We start from the raw sequence: 23,364 nt of genomic DNA on the forward strand, positions 1-23,364 counted from the left end.
TTTTTTTTTTTTTTTTTTTTGCCAAGGGTGGAAATCACTCAAATATAACGAGAAACCATCCTTCTCATTTGAAAATTTGAATACTTAAAACTTGGCACCTAAAGTAAGATGCCAAGAGAAAAATGTTATAATATTTTAAAGACTGAATTTTTAGATGGATAATAGAATCACCTACCTATGCTTGGACTGGCAAAATGGCAACAGTTTTCAATATCTATGTACAGAATTAGGAACAGCCTGTTGATTTTTATTTTCTGATCATTTTTTATCTGAAAATAACATTCTTTCTTCAACTTTCAAACATCATATCCTGTATTTAGCAATGATTCAAATTGTTAACTGAGATTTCTATATCAACATGGTTCATGCAATATCCTTGCATAAATAGACACTTGGTGATCGATCATAAAAGATGTCATTAAAGTGTATCACATTGATTTTTTTGTCTGCAACTTTTATTGGTTGTACTGGAATGAACTCATCTTTTGAATTATGGTTAATGAAGTGTTCACATAGTTGAAACTTTTTGATGATCTCACAGACCCATTCAATATCTAGAGATCAATAGAACTTACATTTACTTAGATCATTCATAACTAGAGTGAGTTGACAAATCACTTTTTCTGACATAGCTTGTGCACCTTAGGATAACCTCATAAACTATTCAAGTATTTAATACTAAAGAACTGTTTATAAAGTGCTTACATGTGCCAAGCTTTCTCTTAAATCCTTATAAAATCTTTCACAATATTTATTATAACCTTCAAATTAGAAGTGAGAACACTGTGGTCAGAGGCTCAGTAATTGACCCAAAATTACCCAATGGTTAAATGCTAGATTTTGTCCTTACTTCTGTTTAATTCTAAGGTGCTTTGCATTTTATTATCTTTCCTGCACTGGGGACTCAGATAAACCAAAGTAGTAAGTCAAACCACTAACACATGGCGTATGAATAAGGAACTGAAATGTTGTTGAATTTTGACCCAAACTAGTAGGATCCCAATTGGATATTCAAAATTTATTTTTTCTTGGCTATTAAAAGGGATTATGGTAAGTAAATAAATCAGAAGGAAAAAGACAAATATCAGATGGTTTCACTTACATATGGAATATAGAGAAGCCAAACAAAGAGTCAGGAAAATGACAAAACTTGCAAACTGTCCATAGATTTGAAGCATCCAGGATGGGGAGAAGGAGGGAGAGGAGTCAAAGGAAGGGAAGGAAGAGAACAAGGACTGTGATGATGCTCACAGTTGCTGTGGTGGTGGGGGAACTATAGAAACCGTATCTGAGGGGAGAAATCAAACACTGTTCCAAAATTTACCATAGTATAAGATTATAGATACATTTAATAAAAAACAAAATTAAATCTAATATTCCCTTAACACAGAGAATGGGAAAGGAATACTGAGCGAGGCAGGAAATCTGGGTTGCTATTTTCGGCTCAGGGACATGCTCTCCTGTGTCCATCACAGTACCGTGGTGCAAACTGGTACTTCTAAGCTCCTCCTCTTGCCAGCTGGATGGTCACTTTAATTGAATAAAGATTTAATGGGCAGGCAAGTGGCATTCTCTAAGTAAGAGACACCAGTGTTAGACCCAGAGACAAATAAAGCTCATTCTCTAGCCCTGAGTAACTAACTTGAATCTCTTGAGTGCTGAATTGAATCTCCTCTGCTTCCACTGTTCTTCCCATTTCCAGCAAAGGGAGTTGGGGGACAGATTCATTGTGACCCTTCTGCTGTAGTTTGAGAATTGTAGGCTGTAAGTTCCAGATCTGAGCTGTCACTGTCCCTAGGTGAGAAGGGCACAGTGTGGCTTCTCAGGTAGCACGATGTCCACGTCCTCCATCTTTACCTTATTCTCCAGAATATAACTCTTTCCCGGGAGTCAGTGTTGTCTTTCATGGCTGAAGGAGAGGACTTGACCTTGGTTCTTAAAGGCTTCAGTTTTTAAGTTACTTTCATTCCTACTACTCTGTTTCACAGTTTAATGCATTTCCATTGCGATAAACCTCATATTTGTTTCTAGCAATGTTTTTAGTACATGCTAATTTTTTTAAATGTCCTTATTTCAGACTATCATGAAACATCCTATAACACTTGTCATAGCTTCCTTGCCTTATTTTTAGGACTGTCTTTATGGTAAAAACTAACATTGTTGATATATCTCTTTTCAATATTTTTATTTTGGAGATGACTGTGCATCAATGGTAATAATAAGAATGAGAAACTATACACACACACACGCACACACACACACATAAACATTTATTTATGCATACAAGAACTGGAGTACAGGCCACAGGTGCGGAGGTTGAGAGGATTCACCAGAGACAGAGTGGGGAACAGAACAGGCAGATCTACTGCAATACACTGCTGAGGGGAGCAGCAGGTGAGACAGGAGAGGTCTGCTGTGCCATGTGGGTCAGCTCCCCAGCTGGGCATGGAACGTAATGCTGCAGTGGTTGTGAACAGTTTCATAGTGCTGTACTTTAACCTGTTGTGCTACCAGGGAAGGCCCCAAAACACAAAATTAGTGACTTTTCTATGGAGATGTTCTAAGCAGAACATTTATTCCTAATGCTTACTCTAGCTGGACAACACTATGTCCTGGATCCTTGGGATGGTTTATTGAATACATTGCTCTCCTGTCTGTGCTGGGCTCACTGATGTCTGGAGGAAAAGAAGTTGGACAACTTACCTGTCATCATACAGCTGGTGGCACTGTAATTTAACTGACATCACAATATTCCCTGTGACACTTTGATAGGCTGCCACAAGTATGTCTAACTACTACCCAAACATTCTTTGATGCATTTAGAACAAAAGAAAAAGGATAACAATCCTGAAACCTAAGCTAATGATCTTCAAAATGGCTTTCGTGTGTTCCCTAAATGAAAGAATATATACCATGGCATCTCTTTAGAGCAGAATTTGAAATTCTTCATCAAATATTAACTATAAAGATGCAATTTCTTAAGTCCTATAAATATTGATGACTTTAAATGAAAATTTCACATTATCACTTAGATGCCTGCATTGGATTTAATGATCATAGTAATAGAATTTACCATTTAAAACATAACGAGTAATTTCTTCAACAGTTGACATTTTATGTTGTCACTTAGTTTCTTTGAGTTCATATTAGTATTCAACTTACGCCACAGAAACTACATCCTCATATACTATATTTCTGTGCTAGAAAGTCTTTTATTTGTTACGCTGTCATTCTTTGTAATAAATATACCCGTAAATCAGTTTTCTTACTTTTTACAACCCTAAATCACAGAGATAAATAAATACAGATTTATTCTGTAATGACTTATTAACATTATTAGTAGTGGTGCTAGCAGCAGCAGTAGTAAATATCACAGTAATTGGTACTTTTAAATTTTAGTTCCCATACTTGTAGATAAAAATTATTGTTATACCAAGACAGACTTCAACATCAATCCTGTTGCCTTCACAAATTTATGCACTAGTCTTCAAATACCCTGTTCACATAAATAAGTAAGTGGAGAATTACATGGAAATTTATAACAAGGATATCACCTAATTTTCAAAGTCTTAAATTATATGCCAAATGAATCCTATTGTGATCAATAACCACTGTAATGATTCTAGAATCTGGTCAGGCAATTCAGTCCCAAAAAATCTTTCCATCTGAAGACTCTCTCGGTTTTTCCTTCTATTTACTGGAAGCAAAATACAAAAATCATCTCACACAGATAAGATATGTTGCACTAGTCCTCAGCAATCCACTTCCTCAGTCTCTGAGTTTTAAACAAACATGTTCTACCAAGTCTCAACAAGTGGCCCTACATCTACCATGTCTCTTTCATTTATAGGCACCTATTTAGAACCAATTTTTTTTAAAAAATATGTATTTATTCATGCATACAAGCTCTGAAGTACAGGCCAGAGGTGCAGGGGGTGAGAGGATTCACCAGAGACAGAGTGGGGAACAGAACAGGCCGATCAAGAAGTACAGTGCTGAGGGGAGCAGCAGGAGAGACAGGAGAGCTCTGCTATGCCATGTGGGTCACCTCTCTGACTGGAGATATATCAAATTTGTGCTGAGGTGGCTGCAGATAGCTTCATAGTGCTGTGCTTTAACCCCCTGCGCCATCAGGGAGGCCCCGAACCCAAATTGTTTGAGAAATAGTTGGAACAAAAAGGTAAATTCAATACACATTTGTTAATATACCAAATACATCTATTTGCCTTAAAGATATTTTCATTGAAAACATGGTGTTGTGTGATTCGTCCAACTTTAAAAACAGACAAAACAAAACCAAGAACACCAAACAAAGAAACACCAACCATCCAACCAAAATCAGAAAATCTGATTTGTCAAACAAGTCAGATGAATCCTATTTACTTTCTCTTGGGAAATCTAACTCACTTCAGGTGGAATAAATAAGTCAATGTGCAATTCTTGTGATAACTAAACCACTTCCAAATTTGAATTCTAAGCTAAACTGGTAAGAGGATAAAAAGGTAGCTAGGATAAAACCTTTGCCAGGAGTTTATCATCTAGTTGGTAGCTTCCCATGCAAGTTGCCAAAGCTACTGCTCAGTGCCACCCCTTCATCTGTCCTTACGCACACGGTGCCCTGAAGTGCTGCCCCTTGGCCATTCAGCACTATCCCTCATACTTTCTCTCAGTATCCTGCCTGGTACCAGTACTGCCCTTTGATGGGTACTAAACTTGAGCACCACCTTTCCCTCTACGTGTGAAATTAGCATAATCCAAGAAGCACTGAAGTAGCTCATTTTTAAATTCAAAATTTTCTTTTATCAGAAGTATGTATAAAGTAGGAAAATACATTATTAGAATTAAGCTGATAAATGCTTAAGGGCTTTAATGTTTTGGAATGTCCTTTGTACCCCCAGAGAACTTTTTCACCCCAAAGTTAATGAGTCATCCCAAATCCACATGATAGTATTGCCTTTTCTTGAAAGTGGGCAAGAGGGAACTATACAAGAGATAGATTTTTGATGTAGCATAGAAAGTGAGGAAATTTCTGAATGTACTTTATCAGAGGAGGACATCAGTAGACATTAAGACCTTTGAAACTCCTGGAAGGCCTTGCAATTTCAGGAAATCCTAAAGTGGCTTACATTAGATTATATAAATTTTTCTCATGAATAAGTGTCTGTGCCATCTAGGAAATCAGATACAAAAACCAAAGGCTCTGGATCTTTAAGAAAAGCCCTTCCTTAAGCATACTTTAATTTCATTTCAACATTTTCAACATCTTCAACATTGTAAAAACAATAAAAATTTGTAAAAATCCACCACACATCTGTGAAACATTCCTTTCAAGGACACAGAAGTGAGGGAAAACTTGTATTGGTCTCTCTATGATTCAATATAACTATTTTTTTGTTCAAGTTTCTCTTTAATAATGCAGCTGGAGGTGCCCTGAAAAGACTCATTAGCATAAATAATGAGGGAAAAAAACCACATTGAGTTGTTCAAACTTTTCTCAATTTCTGAAAGTCCCCTATCTAATCTGTGAGGTTGGGTTGAAAATATGCTTAGTGGAGATCTATAGAACTGTGTTCTCATGGCATTGCTAACATTTTCTGCCTCTGACAACAAATATTTTAGATAGTTGTTTTTCTCACTCATACCAAAAGACACCATAGTATTTACTAAAATAGCATAAATATACTTAGGGAAAGAATTGCACACCAAAAAATAATTCTGCTAACTACAGTGAAACTGTATTAAAATTAAACACAGATTCCTTAAATAGAATGGCAAACTCATAATTATTTTAAAACAGGGTCTTTTGATAATTCAATTCATTCAGAATCTATTTATTTTGAACTCCTTTTAAGGCAGTTTCTTTTGGGGCCTCCATGGTGGTGCAAAGGGGTTAAGACAGACTATGAAGATACCCCACAGCCACTGAAGCATGAGTTTGATTCCCAGTCAGGCCAAGGAGCTGGCCCACATGGCCCAGCAGGCCTCTCCTGTCTTGCCCACTGTTCCCCACAGCAGTGTATTTCAGTTAACCCACCAATTCTGTCCCCCACTCTGTCTCTGGTGAATCCATCTAAGCCCACTCCCACACCTCTAGCTTGTACCCTAGTTCTTGTATATATATATACAAATTCTTTTAAAACTGTCCATTTTCTTACATGTCCTATCATTCATATTTCAGGACTGTGGAAACAACAACCTTCCACTAAAGACAAGATTCTTTCTAAGATCCTTAGCATGCTTGATAGTAATACAATTTCTATGTAGAAATTTCTAAGGGTAGATTGTATACTACCTCACAAGGAAATCTGTTCCTAGTCACATCTCTAAATGATTTGTCACTTGAAATTACTGCCCCCCTCAAAAAAAAAATAGGTGTCTAGAATTGATACTCTTTTCTGACATGTAATATCACCGGATAAAATTTGGCCCTTGAATAATGTGGAATCTCTTACCTGTACAGTCAAAAACACACATACAATGTTTGATTCCTTCCAAAACGTATTACCAATAGCAGTTGTTGACTGGAAGCTTTACTGAACACATAGTCAATTAATATATTTTGTGTTTTTTTTTAAGATTTATTTATTTATGCATACAAAACTGGGGTATAGGCCAGAGATGCAGGGGGCAGTGAGGGGGCAGTGAGAAGATTCACCAGAGACAGAGCCAGGAACAGAACAGGCAGATCAAGGAAGCACACTGCTGAGGGGAAAAGTGGGCGGGTCAGGAGAGGTCTGATGAGACATGTGAAACCCATCCTGGTGGGGATTCAAACTCAACACTGAAGCAGCTGCAGTTCACTTGTAGTGGTGTGCTTTAACATGTTACGCTATCAGGCCCTCCCTGGTGGTGCAGTGGGTTAAAGCACAGCACTGAGAAGCTAAAGCCACTTCCACATGAGTTCGATACCCACCTGCCCCAGAGGAGATCCACATGACCCGGCAGACCTCTCCTGGCCACCCGCTGCTCCCCTCAGCAGTGTACTTCGTCGATCTGCCTGTTCAGCTCCCTGCTCTGTCTCTGGTGAATCCTCTCACCCACTGCATCTCTGATCTGTACCCCAGTTCTGTATGAGGAAATAAATAAGTCTTTAAAAAAAATGTTTTTACAATAAAATAAGCTAGATAAAGAAAACGTTAAAGAAAATATAAAGTGGCCCTTCCTAGTGGCACAAGGGGTACTATGCAGCAGTGTGAAGGGGTACTATGAAGCTATCCACAGCCACTACAGCATGAGTTTAATCCCTGGCCAGGGAGGTGACCCACATAGCACAGCAGACCTCTCCTGTTTCACCTGCTGCTCCCCTCAGCAGTGTATTGCAGTAGATCTGCCTGTTCTGTTCCCCACTCTGTCTCTGATGAATCCTCTCACTGTCCTCTTACCCCCTCACATAAAAAACTCTGGCCTATACCACAGTTTTTGCATGTATAAATAAATAAATCTTTCTTCAAAAAAAGAAGAAATGTGATAAGAAAGAAAAAATGTATTGCAGTACTGCATTGTATTTATTAATACCATCTGTTTACAAGAAAATCCATATATAAGCATAGAGCAATCTAAAAAAACATTCCTGAAAACTTAATCAGCTGCACTTATTTTAGATGTTCTGACACTAAGTTTGCACCCTGCCCTTTGATCTATACCTTCTCTGTCCATAATGAAGCTGGACAGTAACATACTAAAACATTTACTTCACTTCTATTTAATTGCTTAGGTTAAAAGTTACATTTAAAGGTTTCTGAAATTTTTGTTCTAGATGAAGAATAGATGGGTTTTGATTAGAGGTGGGGACATTTGAAAAAGGTTAGGATTTAAAATGATGTTGAGGTCAAAATAAACCACTGGAAATGAAGTGCTAATAGTCAGAGGTTGGAAAACCTTTCTATTATACTGAAAGAGGACCAAGGGAAACTGTTGAAGTAGAGAGGGTTTTGAAACACTACGTTATCCATTTATAAGTTGACCAGCAGATATCGTTCCAGTATGTTTTGGACAGTCCCTTGTTTCCTGTTGCTATACTACAGAGGATATTTTACAATGACTTCTCTAGGTTCTTATTTGTCTTTGGTCAGCACCAACGGTAAAGACTTTTCTTGCTTATGGCTGTGGTTACTAACAACTCTAAGTAATTTCTTGCAGACCCAACATCCATTACTTAACCTTGTTTTCAAGCAGCTGGTTGGGCTCACTGGCCACATCAGAACCTTTATGACAACTGGCACTTGGTCACAAAGTACTCAGGATGAACTTAAAAAGGAAGCAGAGGGCCCTGCCTGGTGGCGCAGCGGGTTAAAGCACTACACTAAGTAGCTAAAGCACTTCTGCATGAGTTTGATCCCCGCCTGCCCCGGAGGTGACCACATGGCCTGATAGACCTCTCCTGACCCGCCCACTGCTCCCCTCAGCAGTGCACTTTTTCGATGTGCCTGTTCTGCCCCCCACTCTGTCTCTGGTGAATCCTCTCACCCTCCGCATATCTGGCCTGTACCCCAGTTCTGTACGAATAAATAAATAAATCTTTAAAAAAAAAGGAAGCAGATATTGGGCACCCATATAAATTCTAATGGTTTGATTCTATGCTCTTTTTTTAGTTGTATTGACTTGTGGAACTGTGGTATTGGTAAATTTAGGATCTATTTGTTCCAGACAATTGCTTATCATCATTTTGTCAACTATAATATCAAAACTAAAGGAGTTCCCATTTTTTAGAAAGAAAGAAATTCAGTGTCAAAAGTTGGTTGTGGGCCCTCCCTAGTGGTGTAGCAGGTTAAAGCACAGTACTAAGAAGATAAAGCCACTTCAGCATGTATTCCATCCCCACCCTGCCCCGGAAGTGACCCATATGGCATGGCAGACCTCTCCTGACCCACCTGCTGCTCCTCTCAGCAGTGTACTTTCTTGATCTGCCTGTTCTGCTCCCCACTCCCCCACTCTATCTCTGATGAATCTTCTCACTGCTGCCCCTGCACCTCTGGTCTGTACCCCAGCTCTGTATGCATAAATAAATAAATCTTTAAAAAAAATATTTGTTGTTTTCTCCATATACAACAATACGTTCTCCTCCCCATCTTAGTGCAGGAAATGCAACTTTTTGAAGACTTAAGCACAATCTAATTCAGAGCTCTCTCAAATCTCACAACTGACTTTAAGAAAATATCTTCAATTATTTCTGGAAGACATTTACCTTAAAAAGATATGATGGTTGGCCCTCCCTGGTTGCACAGCAGGTTAAAGCACAGCACTGAGAGGCTTAAGCCACTTCCACATGAGTTCGATCCCTGCCTACCCTGGAAGAGATCCACATGGCGTGGCAGACCTCTCCTGACCCGCCCGCTGCTCCCCTCAGCAGTGTACTTCTTTGATCTGCCTGTTCTGCTTCCCACTCTGTCCCTGGTGAATCCTCTCACCCTTCGCATCTCTGGCCTGCACCCCAGTTCTGTATAAATAAATAAATAAATCTTTAAAAAAAAAAAGATGGTAATCTATTCTTCTTTTAGCAGCTAGTTGCTTTAGAATTGTCTCCATCATAAGCAGATATAGCAGGTTTTAATCCGTAGCATATATCTGTCTCTTCCAATGGACTGTTAGCTACAAAGCCCATCAGAGAGAGGCACCATGGTAGTCACAGAAAGATGTTTATTCTGGGGTTATATTGTTAGGGGGGAAGGATGTCCTGAAAGAACTATACAAGTACAGGTTTTGTGGACTCCACCCCCACCCCAGATACCAGAACTACAAATCCCATTATCACCAAAGGGAGGATGCTGGGGCCTGAGTGTAGGGTTAAGCAGCCAGTTTTGATATAAAACCAGCCATGTGGGCCTTTGATTGGGGAGGGTGTGTGGTTCTTGGCCTCTTTGGCTCATTACTTGTCTCTTGGCTTTTGGCTGGCTTTCAGTATGTTCTTGGGGTTCTAGGTCAATGGAATTGGTGGGACACAATAACCAACTTTTCTCTCTTTTTCCCTGAGTTATCCATTTCCCTTTCTTTTATAAATAAAACCATTATTAACTTTATGTGTGTGCTTACAGTTGAATCTTATTATAAGTCCCTTTAAGTACATGGGTCAGGCCCCACAGTCAGGAAGCCTAATTCACATTGGAGTAGCCCTGTAATGAAACAACAGACTGTATTGTAAGAATAAACAGGCTTTTTTCCAACATGTCTCAAATTTTCCAAATGTCCATCACAAGTCTGTGGCAGGAAGCATGGGAGATAGGGCACAGCTAGGTCCTGGGTGCTTCTCAGCGTATCAGAGAACTCTGCCCTCTCCAGTCCCACAGATAGAAAGACCAGTCCATCAAGAAATGCCAAGTAATAGGAATAAAGCCAGAGCGTATGCAAAGAAGTAGGCTAAAAATTGTATTTTTTAATTAAGGATATGGGACTTAAGTGTAATAAGCTATCTAAGATTGCACTATAGCTATTTAGCCAGTAGTAGTATAAAAAGTTACAATTTTAATTTCTGTTTAATTTTTTAAGTCATATTCTTCATTGCCATACAACAGTTACACAATTATATGTGCATTTAAAATGCATTATTTAATAGTCTAATGTATATTTGCATATATGTGTATATATTCTCTGAGCTTCTTCCTAATCTTGAGCATGTGATACTTTGCAGTATTCTAATACCAAATCATTCTTCTACCATTCAAGTTCTTCAAACAGAAATCCAACATGAACCTTATTTTTGACCTCAATCTTCCTCCTATCTAGTAAGTGGTGACATTATTTTCTCCTTATGAACTGCCTTGATATATTCTGTGGATTTGGTCTTGTCATTCCTTCTACCCAGAGTACTTCATGTCTCATTTCTATATCAAAATTCTTTCCATCATTCAAAATATAATTCAAATTCCACTTTTTCATAAATTACTGGCACATGGCTCAAAAGCCAGATAATATTGCTGAAGAGTGATTGTTACTTTTCAGTTTTAAAAATTTTCCCGATAAAGCCCTCAAATCGGTAATATATCTTCCCAAATGAAGTAGAGGGGGTCCAACTATGTGCTCATTGATATGAAGTGAGTAAACTTTTTGTCACTTTATTTATTATGAGCATATTGTTACAGGGCCACCCCAATGTGAATTGGGTTGTCTGACTGTGGGGCCTCACCCATGTACTTAAAGGGATTTATAGTAAGATTCAACTGCAAGCACACACATAAAGTTAATAATGGTTTTATTTATAAAAGAAAGGGAAATGGATAACTCAGGAAAAAAGAGAGAAAAGTTGGTTAATGTGTCCTACCAATTCCATTGACCTAGAACCCCAAGACCATGCTGAGAGCCAGCCAAAAGCCAAGAGACAAGTAATGAGCCAAGAGGCCAAAAACCCACCCCCAAAGGCCCACATGGCTGGTTTTATATAAAAACTGACTGCTCATGACCCTCCCTGGTGGTGCAGCAGGTTAAAACACAGCACTAAGAAGCTAAAGCCACTATAGCACGAGTTCGATCCCTGCCTGCCCTGGAGGTGCTACACATGGCACAGCAGGCCTCTCCTGACCCGCTTGCTGCTCCCCTCAGCAGTGTACTTCATCAGTCAGTCTGTTCTGCTCCCCACTCTGTGTGTGGTGAATCCTCTCACCACCCCTGCACCTCTGTCTTGTACCCTAGTTCTGTAATAATAAATAAATAAATCTTTTTTTTTTTAAAAGAAAAAAAAAAAGCTGGCTGCTTAACCCCACTCTCAGGTTCCAGCAATTCTCCCTTTGCTGATGATGGTGTTTGGGGTGGGGGTGGAGTCCATAAAACCTGTACCTGTGGAGTTTGTTCAGGACCTCCTTTCCCCCCTAATAGTTTGACCACTTTATTTTTAAACTGCTTGTTACTCATTTATTTTCTACTAGATGTTTGTGGGACTTTCCCCAGTTTAAAATTGTGATAATATTGCCCTCTCCTTTCCTATATAAGTATATTGGTGAAAGGAGAATTTCTTTCAAGTGAGGTAAAGAAAATGATTTTTGTAAGCTGTGTTCTTCCAACTTTTCTCAAAGTTCAATTCAGTTTCTCAAATATTGCTGCAATTAGCAGAAATAATTTTTGAAACTTTCAATGAATTTATAAAAAGCACCCTGGTTTATTCTAAAGATAGTATTGGATACTTCAAAATATGACTCTCTCTTTTGAGGTCATCTCTTAGTAGAGACTTCAATTATAGATGGAAAGCCATCAGCAAATAGAACATATAACAGAGAAAGCAAAGTTTGGAAGGTATTGTAGTAAGATTCAAGGGTTTCTTCTAGAAGTATGACAGTCCTTTTTGAAATATTTTTTGAGAAAACATATATTCTATGTCATTTCATATCCTAAACTACTAGAGCTCAGGGATTATATATTTAAGGAACTAGAGAAGGGAAATGTGGATAGTAGTATTTATTTTCAATTACGCTATTTTATGTAAGTGCATGAGGTTTGGTTTATTTTTACTTTTGTTATAACCTAGAGATGTTCATATATCCTATTTTCATAGGATAAAAATGGTTTCTCAAGGTCATTACTTATGCAATATATGAAGAGGATTTTTTTTTAAAGATTTATTTATTTATTCATACAGAACTGGGGTACAGGCCAGAGGCTCAGGGGCGGTGAGAGGCTTCACCAGAGACAGAGTGGGGAACAGAACAGGCAGATCAATGAAGTACACTGCTGAGGGGAGCAGCGGGCGGGTCAGGAGAGGTCTGCCACGCCATGTGGATCTCTTCCAGGGTAGGCAGGGATCGAACTCATGTGGAAGTGGCTTTAGCTTCTCAGTGCTGTGCTTTAACCCGCTGCGCCACCAGTGAGGGCCTGAAGAGGATGTTTTAAGAAGAAAGAATAAGAAGAAATGCTGGCGCATTTTTGTGAATATTGCTAATCTTTATTTTTTTAAGGATTTATTTATTTATTTATTTTATGCACACAGGACTGGGATACAGTAAGAAGTGCAGGGGTGGTGAGAGGATTCACCAGAGACAGAATGGGATCAAAACAGGCAGATTGACAAAGTACATTGCTGAGGGGATGAGTGGGGAAACAAGAGAGTTGTACTGTGCTATGTGAGTCATCCCCCTGGCTGGGATTGAACTCATGCTGAAGAAGCTGTGACTAGCTTTATAGAGTTGTAATCCAACCCACTGTGCCACCAGGGAGGACCCACCTGTATTCTTAACAACAACAACAAAAATTTAGTAGACTATGAATTCTATTCTACAGAAGCTATAGAAAGCAATTTCACAACACAACAGGGAATCTAAATAAATTAGACTTTTATTACATGGAAGGAGTTCTCTCTCCTCTGGGATGCAGATGGTGACTGACAAGGATTATTAAGATCTATCACATTTTTATCAGTGGGATGTTAGGTCAGGGTTCAGAAGATATATCCTCTGAAAAATCTCATTTCTAGACATTCCTAATTTTCTCTCAGATTAAAAAAATAAGTTTCACTTTGGAAGTGTTTTCAGTAGTTTCATAAAGAGCTGGGAAACAAGTCAGTAACACCCAAATGAGGTTTGAATGATGCTTCAGAGTGGTTGGTAGAAAATGCATTTGTTTTCTTTATAAGATCCATTCTAAAGAAGTGAAATTCACATCCTAATATTTTAGAATAAAAAGTCTTAATATTACTTTAAAAGGTTTATACAAGGCAGAGTTAGAAAACCCGATTAAAGTAAGTGCTCAGCAATTCTGAAATTGCAAATGCAAGCTATAGTTTATCTTGTCCAGACACCAGGGAGAGGAAAAACTCACCTTTAAGATATCTGAAAGAGTCCTCTAGTGCTATATCATATACTGAATAAAGCTTCATACACTTCAGCATGGCATCCTGCATTGCCACCTATATTTAAGGGAAAGTTGATAATTTATACATACCCCATAATGATCTCTTGCTGAGAAAGTAATTTCCCTCACTTAAGAGTATATGCCAATGAATAATGATGAGGTTGCTTTCAATTAAATGAGTACAGCAATGCTCCAATACACAGATAGATTTGGTCATATAGTGATGTTTCTTGATAGTATTTCCAAACACAATAATTTGTCTGCTTATGTAACTCAATGTAAGCAGCTCAATGCTAATTGCCTTTTTGTCCTCATTGATTTTTTAAATCTAATAGAAAGACAGTGATCTTACATTTAAAGTTCTAGTAACTTTTCCTTATGCTACTGACAGGCGCCTTCCAGCTGCCATTTTCTAAAAATGGCTCCTGCACAGCCTAAAAGTGTATCGCATGGTTAACACGAGACCCCACTGCCCAGCAAGGATGCAACTTCTAACTTGTTTTAAGCAGATGAAATTCTGCAGATGTAATGTTGCTGCTTTTAGCCAGATTTTAACTCTTGAAACCATTAAGGGAGAAAAAAACAAAGAAAATAAATTTTATGAAAAACACTTGATAAACAACAAAAACAATGAAATCCTTGTGCCAGAAACAATCCTTTGGATATTTGTGTCTCTTATACTCAACTTTATACCGAGCTTAGAAATGACAGTGAGTGATATTCATATTCATCAATTTGACCTTGGGGCAGGATGATTTCAACCTAAGGGATTACAGGCAGGTGATCAATACTAAAAGAACTTGGAACTAACTTCAGCAGTTATCATAATTCTGATGTAATAAGAGAATTATACATTATCAACAAAGAAAAGACCCCTCACCATAATTTAGACACTTTGCACAAATAAGTGCCCTATTGGTTTGCAACACTTCGTCACCCCCGGTTTATTTTTGTTAGTGATGTGTGTCTGTGTATGTATGTCTCCACTATACTCTTGGGAAGAAATATTAAGTGAAGTGTACTTAATAAGGTAAAAAACTAGAAACGGAAGTGCATGGGAAATGGTGTGAAGTTCAGTGAGAAGTCATAGGATGATCACTCTGGGGATTCTAGAATCAAACGTGCAGAAATTTTCTGAAAGCTTGAATGTTGGCAGTGATGCAGAGACATGATGTGTTAGCCAGTTGTCAATACCCTCATCCTCAATGTTTCACCTGAAAGAAGGGCCACTGGGAATGGAGTCCTGAAGAAGGTAATGTGCAGTGAGGCGGAGAAAGCTAGATGAAAGTTGTGGGCCCTCCCTGGTGGCGCAGTGGGTTGGAGCACTGCACTTTGAAGCTAAGCCAAGCCGTGGCCACTTCAGTTCAAGTTCGATCTCTGACCCACAGTTGACCCACATGGTGCAGCAGAACTCTCCTGTCTTGCCTGCTGCTCCCCTCGGCAGTGTACTTCGTCGATTTGCCTATTCTGCTGCCCACTCTGTTTCTGGTGAATCTTCTCACTGCCCCTGTAACTCTGGCCTGTACCCCAATTCTTTATGCATAAATAAATAAAATTTTTTTTAAAGAAAGGTTTTATTTGTCCCTACTCATTCCAATGTCTACACAATATTGTCCTTTTCCTGGGTTTATGATAACTAAGGCTCTTCATTTATTTCTGAAATTGTATCAAGTTTTACTTTCAAAAAGTAAAAGATCTGTTTCAATTTTGTACATTTTGTTTTTGGCAAATGGGAAATTAATATCACCTCTAGATGACCACGTATGTCTTCAATAAAATTTTCAAAATGCAGGCCTTCACTGGTGGTGCAGTGGGTTAAAGTGCAGCACTGTGAAACTATCTGCAGCTGCTTCAGCATGAGTGGATCCCCGGCCAGGGAGTTGACCCACATGGCGTTGCAGACCTCTCCTGACCTGCCGCTGCTCCCCTCAGCAGAGTACTCCCTCTTTCTGCTCCCTACTCTGTCACTGGTGAATCCGCTAACTCTGGCCTGTACCTAGTTCTGTATGCATAAACAATAAATCTTTAAAAAATTGTTTGTAAGTTGTGTTCTATAAATAATAAAACAGAAAAAATAAGAGTAGAATATGAGGTCCCTTTAAAGCAATTTTTCAATTGAGATTTTATGTGTGCCAATGTATTAATGAAGGGAAAATAAAAAGCAGCATGTTTTAAAATTATTTTGCTATTCTAATATTGTAGAATTTGCTCCAACAAAACGTTTATTGCACTAAAAGTTCTCATTTATTGATTCTTTGGAGTTTGTTATGTAAATATGTGTGGTTTTTATTATTAAGATTTTGATTATTTTCTTCTGAAGAGGAACAACAGGAAAAAAATCAGAATCTTGCTTGTTGGTGAAAAAACATATTAGTTCCTATATCAAAGAGCAAACACCAGCTATTTCACCTTTGGCTTATATGGAAAGAGATTTCATTTTAATCCTATAAAGTAAACAAGCTCTGACAAACAGATATGCTTTATCAGATGTGCACAGAAAACCCCTAAATGGAATGACCATTTTGCATGCCAATTCATAAGGTGCCACCAGCTATCACTAATCTGACTTCAAGTCATATCAAAACAGCTGCAACTGATGAACAAAAGAATAGATGAAGGACATGTGAACTCCACCTTTGTCTCTGATAAAGGGGAGAATTGAAATCAGCCCCTCCCCCCACCTTCTCCCCAGCATTCTTTGACTTTCATCCTGCAAAGAGTAGCACCAACTGGTTCAAATAGTGTTACTAGTAGCTGAAGCCAAAGGCTGTTAAAGGTGGTGCCCTCTGGAGGTGGGACTTGGTGAGGACAGACAACCCCAGGGAAACTGCCAACAAAGTTTCACCTTTAGGGTGGAGACTAGGAAGAGAAATGTAAGAAACTGCAGAAGCAGCCCTGAGCATTCAGTGTTTAGGATTTCAGTGTTTTCATATATTCAGTGATTCCCAGATCAGAAATTTCAGCCCCCTCTATGCTGATCTTCCAGAAGGCTGTTGCAAGCCTCTGAAAACATGGAGAGACTTCCAGCAGCCAGCCTCAGAGAGGAAAAGTTTGGAGGCTTTGCAGGTAGCCACGTGACTGAAACTGTTTCCAGCTTTGCTGCCATTATGTTACAGGGTAGCTCAGAGTGGACTGGGCCACCTGTCTGTGGGGCCCAGGCGCTCAAAATTCAGTTATACTGCAGGCACACACAAAAGGGTCACAATGGGTTTAATTTTAAAAGGGGAAAGGAATAGGAAACAACCCAGGGAAAGAGGGTGGGATACAAAGTAACTGGAATACCTTACTGGCTAGGCTGACTGAAAACACCAAGTCAGGTGGCCTGGAGAGAACCTGAGCGAGAAACACACAATTGTGCCCTATTTATCCCCCAAATGTCCCCAGAATTCCTGCTAGCTCTGACCTTGGGTCCTCACAGTTCTCTCCCTAGTACTGCTGGGAGTTGTAGTTTCCAATTACTGGAGTAGGGGATAGAGTCCAGAAAGCTGGAGTAAGGGGTGGGGCCCACAAGACTCCATAGAGTTCCTTTAGGACATCCTTCTCCTTAACAATTACAACCTGGCTGAAAGAAAAGGCAAAGCCTGGAGCCCCCTGCCTCTCTGAGTGAGTGTGGCCATCTGTAGGGTTGAGCTGTTTGGCTGTGGCAGCTTCTGTTTTGAGTGTCATTTGTCTGGTGTTGTGCTGGGGCATCTGGGCAGCTCTGTGAGCATCTTCCCTTGTGTGTTCTGCTGTCTCTGTCAGTCAGTCAGATCCTGGTTGCCACATACTCCAGGTCCCTAGAGCAGGAAGATCCAATCTTGAAATCACTTGTGGTTAGGATCTTAAAACACTGGACACTGCTTTGGGTGAAGAAAATGGACATTTGTGGCCTCAGTAACTGTTTTGCCCTGATTTGTTAAATAAGTCCCATTGTTGTTGTTCTTCAAACCTGAATAGTCTTGCTTTGTGCATGTGGATGAAGAATTCAATGACTGGTCAACTATTTAGGTGTGTCCTTGGCCAGTTTTAGAGCCCCTTGCTCCCTTGTATCAGTAACACACATATAAATCATATCCTAGGGGAGACAAATTTGTTCTAAAAATTAGGGAATCTATTGGGCTGTGCTTTATGAAGGATGAGAAAGGGAATGTTCCCAGGGATGATACTGTGGTGAGGGAAAAGAATATTCTCCCTTGAAGTTCATCCTTGTTTTCATAGCTCTATCAGCAAGTAGGGGCCCCTCATTAGCTCCTCTGAAGTTTCAGTGTCTTGAACTTGGGAAAAAACACTTCCTTCAGTGAGAGGGTCATTGGAGGGCCTCTTCCATCATCTGCTCTTCATTCAGCAGCTACTGGTATGTCTTTAGAGGAGCCATGAGAGATCTCTGATTTATGAGGTGTGTTTATGTTTGACGGTAGAATTTGTCCTTGGCCTGCATGAACCAGTTTCCTTTAGTATATTTCTCCAGCATGAAAGGAAATGAAAAAGATATAATTATATTCATTTAACAAATGTCCTCTTTAAAAAACAAAACAAAACAAAACAAAACAAGCACAACTTCAATAGGTACTTCTCAGTAAAGTGGAGTAAAAGAAGTGTAAATGATACTTTTGTTTTTGTAAATCACGTGACTTTTCATGAAAACATGCACCAGAGCTGCTTGTGCCATTAGCATGCGGCTTGTGGCTTAAAACTGGAGACCTCCCTGGTGCCTTCCTTCTTGGATCCCTCCAGAATCACACTCGGACTGCAGGCACCTACCCACGTGGTTCCCATAAAGCAGCCCTGAGTGGAACTTTCCTCTGAGGTTTCTTAAACTAGCTTAGTTCATGAAATTCCAGTCTCTCCCCTTTAAGTCCTCAAACCTGGCTGTGACTGATTCAGGGAGAAATAAGCTAGAGGCAGATACACATTGGGGTGGCCTTTGGTTGAGATCTTAAGGTGAGCTGAGTTCAGAAACTCACTGTTTTCACATTAAGAAAACGAATTTGGCAGGGGCATATGAGACATTCCAGAAATGCAGGGAGATAGAACTGGCATTTTTAATGAATCACAGTCTATGAATCAACAGTTAACTGTGGCTATCTGTCAACTCCAAAGAGCAGAATGCTAAGTTTACAACAGCTGGGAATGGAATTTGAAAATTATCTTCTAATTACAGAGTGTCCATAACAGGCTGCATAGAGTCACCTTTGGGGTTAGATTGTTGAGACAGCTATGGTTATGGTTAACAGCCCAGTGGGCAATGACTCTACCTTCTAGGCAGAGCAAATGAAACTCTGCTGAACTCGTGCAATTCATAGGAAAAAGTCTGACACTCTGGGGAAATCTCTGTAAAGGCCAGGCAACCGTGTAAATATATCAAGAAGCATTAGCTTTGATAAAACCATCACTGATTAATAGAATAAGTGCTATTAAACATCCATGCCAAAGTTTCCCAGGCTACAAAATAAATAGTGATTTCGTTGGTCCCGGTGGAAGTGACAGGAAGTGGATGGCATTATAGCAGAAAGAACACCTCCTGAAATAAGTACTCCAGAGCTTCAGCTACAGGTTCTGTAAACACTGTCTTAGAGTGTTATATTTATTTGTTTCCAACACGTTTTCAGAACCTCAAGAGGAGTTTCTATTTCTTCAGCTACATAATAGGATAATGTGCTGAGGGACAAATGTGATATATTTTCTAAATATCTGTCCTCAATTAATGATGTGACTATATTACAACTGTTTTAGGTGTTTAGCAGATAAATTCATATGATTCCAATGTGCATTACTTTATTTTGCAACAGAAGAAATAAAGTCACTCAGAAATAGCAAAGCCCAAAACTTACATGTCCATTAGAGACACTTAAGGGCTTATAAAATTTTAAATTTCTAGAGTCTCTTTCCAGAGTTTTAATTCTATATGTTAGGTTAGAACTAAATAATTTGCATATTTACCAAGCTCCCAAGGATGATCACATATGAGAATTCCTGTCCTAGATCATTCTTGGTAGACCTGCTTGCTACCTCTCTCTACAGAACTGTGTTCACCAGCTGGCCTTCTCCATCTGTCTTAGTCTTAAGTGCCACATGTCACACAGCTCTTTCTTCACCAATTTATCTAATTCAAGACTTAGCTGAAAATGACATTTTCTCATGGAGGCTTTCAATAATAACAATAATAATAATAATAATAATAACTGAAAATTTACTCATTACTTGTGTAACAAATGTCATCTTTGCAAACCTTCAAGGGACATAAAGATGAATCTCTTGTTTCCTTTGTCCTTTAAACAGAATCATGTCATCAGTGTGTAGCAAATTCTTGAATTTAGGAAGCACTCATTAATATTACGTGAATGGATTAGTAATTAAAGAAGTTTTGAGATCTAGTTTTACCATCTACAAGCTGTGTAAAATTGGGTCAGTGCCTTGAGATTTCTAAATTCCAATCCTCTCATTGATAAAATATGGATAAAAATTTTGAGAGTGTTGTATTGAAGGATTTTTAAGAAACTAATATATATAATATATATGTATATTATATATAAAGCTTTCATATATACTTTCAATGTACTTTCAACCTCCAAAATCTTGTGGTTCTTTATAGTAGACACAATTGTGGTTTTGTGGAACTTAATCAGATTTGGTTCAATTAGTTAAAGTGCTTTTTAACACTCTTCAAAGAACTAACAATTACTCATTTTAGAACATTAAACAACTCTGTTGTTGATTCATGTTTATGTCTTCAGAGACTTGGAAGAACATGATACTTTAAGAGTCTCTAATACTTTCTCCATGTTGAGTTACAAGTTCAGCCTGAATAAAGCTTTGAATATGATAGAAGCACATGCCTATACCTTAAGGAATAATCTGATAATAATTTTTCCCCAACTGTATGTATTCCCCACAAAGTGAGTTCAAGTGTGACATTAGAATCTTATTTCTATGACTTCCAAGACCTATTAACTAGAAATGGGAGCAAGTAAGCCGCCCACTGATAAATAGCATCTTCTAAAATGTCCATACAATGATAGCAGAGAACAGAAAAATTAATTAAAGCATACTGGGGTTGCCCCTTAAATAGACTACAACCATTTACTATTTTTAGTTTACAAACCCCTCCACTCTTAATAACTAGAATTTATCAAATGTTATACAATTGTTTATCAATCCATTCTACATTTTTCAATCCATTTCTACATTTTTCTATATGTATAAAATATGCCCATAGCATATTTCACTTATGAGAAGGACACAAATAGGAGAGAAACCTAGGATTTTCCTGATACAGGCCACTCTCTGCCTTAATGTCTTACCGAAACAATTTACTCAAAGGGTGGAAACTTCACTCTGCAAACATTTCTCCCAGTGAAGCCTAGTTGTATATTCAGATAAGGGGAGACTCATTTAGTCCTTTTTTAAAGCTCATCACTAATAAAATAGCAAACCTATGCTTTTGATGCTGGTGATTAACCCTGGATAGTACCAAAGGGGAAAGTCTACATTTGCCATTTGAGTTTGTCCCTTCAGAGGTGCCTCTGATGAGTAAGATCACATCCCCTATCTTCCTTCTCCCCCAGAAGCCAAACCCCACATTTCTGATGACAGCCACAAGGAAATCATTTGGCTCAGACTAATGGAAATGTAGGCACTGATCCAAAAATTGAAGAAAGAAATGGTATATGAATTCAAGGGCTAAACATTGTAGGCTATTTCATTCTGTGCAATTTACAAAGTTAATTGTCAGGTGGCTGAGCTGGGAGAGCTTTGCGCCAAGCTGTGCTGACTGACACACAGCTCTTTGAATTAGACCACGGGACACACTTGACTACAAGCTGTGGTTGTTTATCTGAATTGCATGAGGAATGGAGCTAATGTGTTCCGAGGAAGAATACCTTACATTTCAAAGATGTATCATGCTTTATAAAGATAACACAGTACTGCATTTCTGAATCCCTGGTGGCTGGGTAGCTGAGATGAGTTTGTTAAAGTCTTAGAAGATCTTGCCCCAAATCCTGGAACTGTCTTTCCCCACATCCCAATTTTATGGAGGAGTGTATGGAAAATCAGGGACCTAATATTTTTTCTGACATCCAGAGGAGCTCAGTACCTGAGTCACAAAGGTTTAGCTTCCTAATTTAGGAAGATTGCTCAGATAACTGTGCCACACTGATGCATGAGGTCAGGAGATCTTCAGAAGCAGAAGGTCCCTGCAAGACACAAAGGAAACCTGCAGTAAATATCAGTCTCTGTTGCAAAGAACAAAGCCAAGCTCGACATTTCAGTTTTGCTGATGTAGGAAAAGAACTGAAATGCAAACAGTGCTTTGCAGACCCTTTCATGCTAGCTCAGAAATTCTGAGCTCGACCACTCAACTGATTTTTTTGAAACAAGACAGTCAGTAGCACCACTACCTCTCTGTCCACTGCCAACCCGGAACTCTTTGACTGCCTTCAAATGTTCCCTCCAAGAGGATAAAGGATTGAATGTTTACCATTGTCCCTCAACATCACGTCTGCCCTTCTGAAATGGCACTCCTGTTGCAGGGGCTGCTAATGCCCTGGAAGGGGAGCCCACAATATATGCCTATTCGTATTTTGGTCAGAAAGTGCCTATGCCCAAGCCCTCATTTAGGTCAACAGTGGATACCAGGTGATGGAACGGGGACCTGGTATTAGAATGGGGACCAGGTGTTGCAGTGGGAATCGGCAGATGAAGTGGGGACCAGGTGCTGGAATGAGGAGGAGCTACAGTGGGGAGTAGGTGCTAAAGTGAGGGAGAGTGACTAGAGTGGAGACCAGGGGCTAATGTGGGGAGCAGGTTCTGCAATGTGACCAGGTGCTGGAATATTAACCAGATGCTAGATGGGAAGCAATACCAGGAGTGGGAAATAAAGGCACAGTGTGCTCAAGATGTTAAACCACACATTTCCACACATTTCCATGGGGAACCATGTACCAGACTCCTGCCAAGGGAACTTACACAAAGTAGGCCTGAGTTTGGTGCCCTTGGCTCTACTCCTGCACACTGTCCCCACTTTCCCTTCCACCCTGTGTGTAAGGCTACGTTGTCCCCATTTCCAGTAAGCCCATCCTGCCTCTCCCCATGGCATTCTGCTTGTGCTTTCCTGCTGCTTGAGACTAACACAACTCTGCTTGGTAAATGGCCTGTAGTGTTTTATATAAACATGATCACATGATATATGTGTGACAGGAGTAGAAAAATGCTTTAAATGTAATATGTAACCATGTGCGATCAGTGATTATCCCTGGGTGATGGGCACATTGGTGATACTAATATTCTTTCCTGTGGTTTTCAATTAAAGAAATAGATGTGCCACTATCTTCCATGGTGGCACAACAGATTAAAGCACACTATAAAGCTAGCTGCAGTCACTTCAGCTGAGTTTGATCCCCAGCCAGGGAGGTGACCCACACGGTGCAGCAGACCTCTCCTCTCTCTTCCGCTGCTCCCCTCAGCAGTGCACTCCCTCAGTCTGTCTATTCTGCTCCCAACTCTGTCTCTGGTGAATCCTCTCACCCCTGCACCTCTCGTCTGTACCCCAGTTCTGCATGCATAAATAAATGTATCTTTTAAAAAAAAATAAAAACCAATCTTTAAAATAAAAAT

This window comes from Condylura cristata, unplaced genomic scaffold (assembly GCF_000260355.1).
Source record: "Condylura cristata isolate star-nosed mole 26May11 unplaced genomic scaffold, ConCri1.0 scaffold00009, whole genome shotgun sequence".
Lineage (NCBI taxonomy): Eukaryota > Metazoa > Chordata > Mammalia > Eulipotyphla > Talpidae > Condylura > Condylura cristata.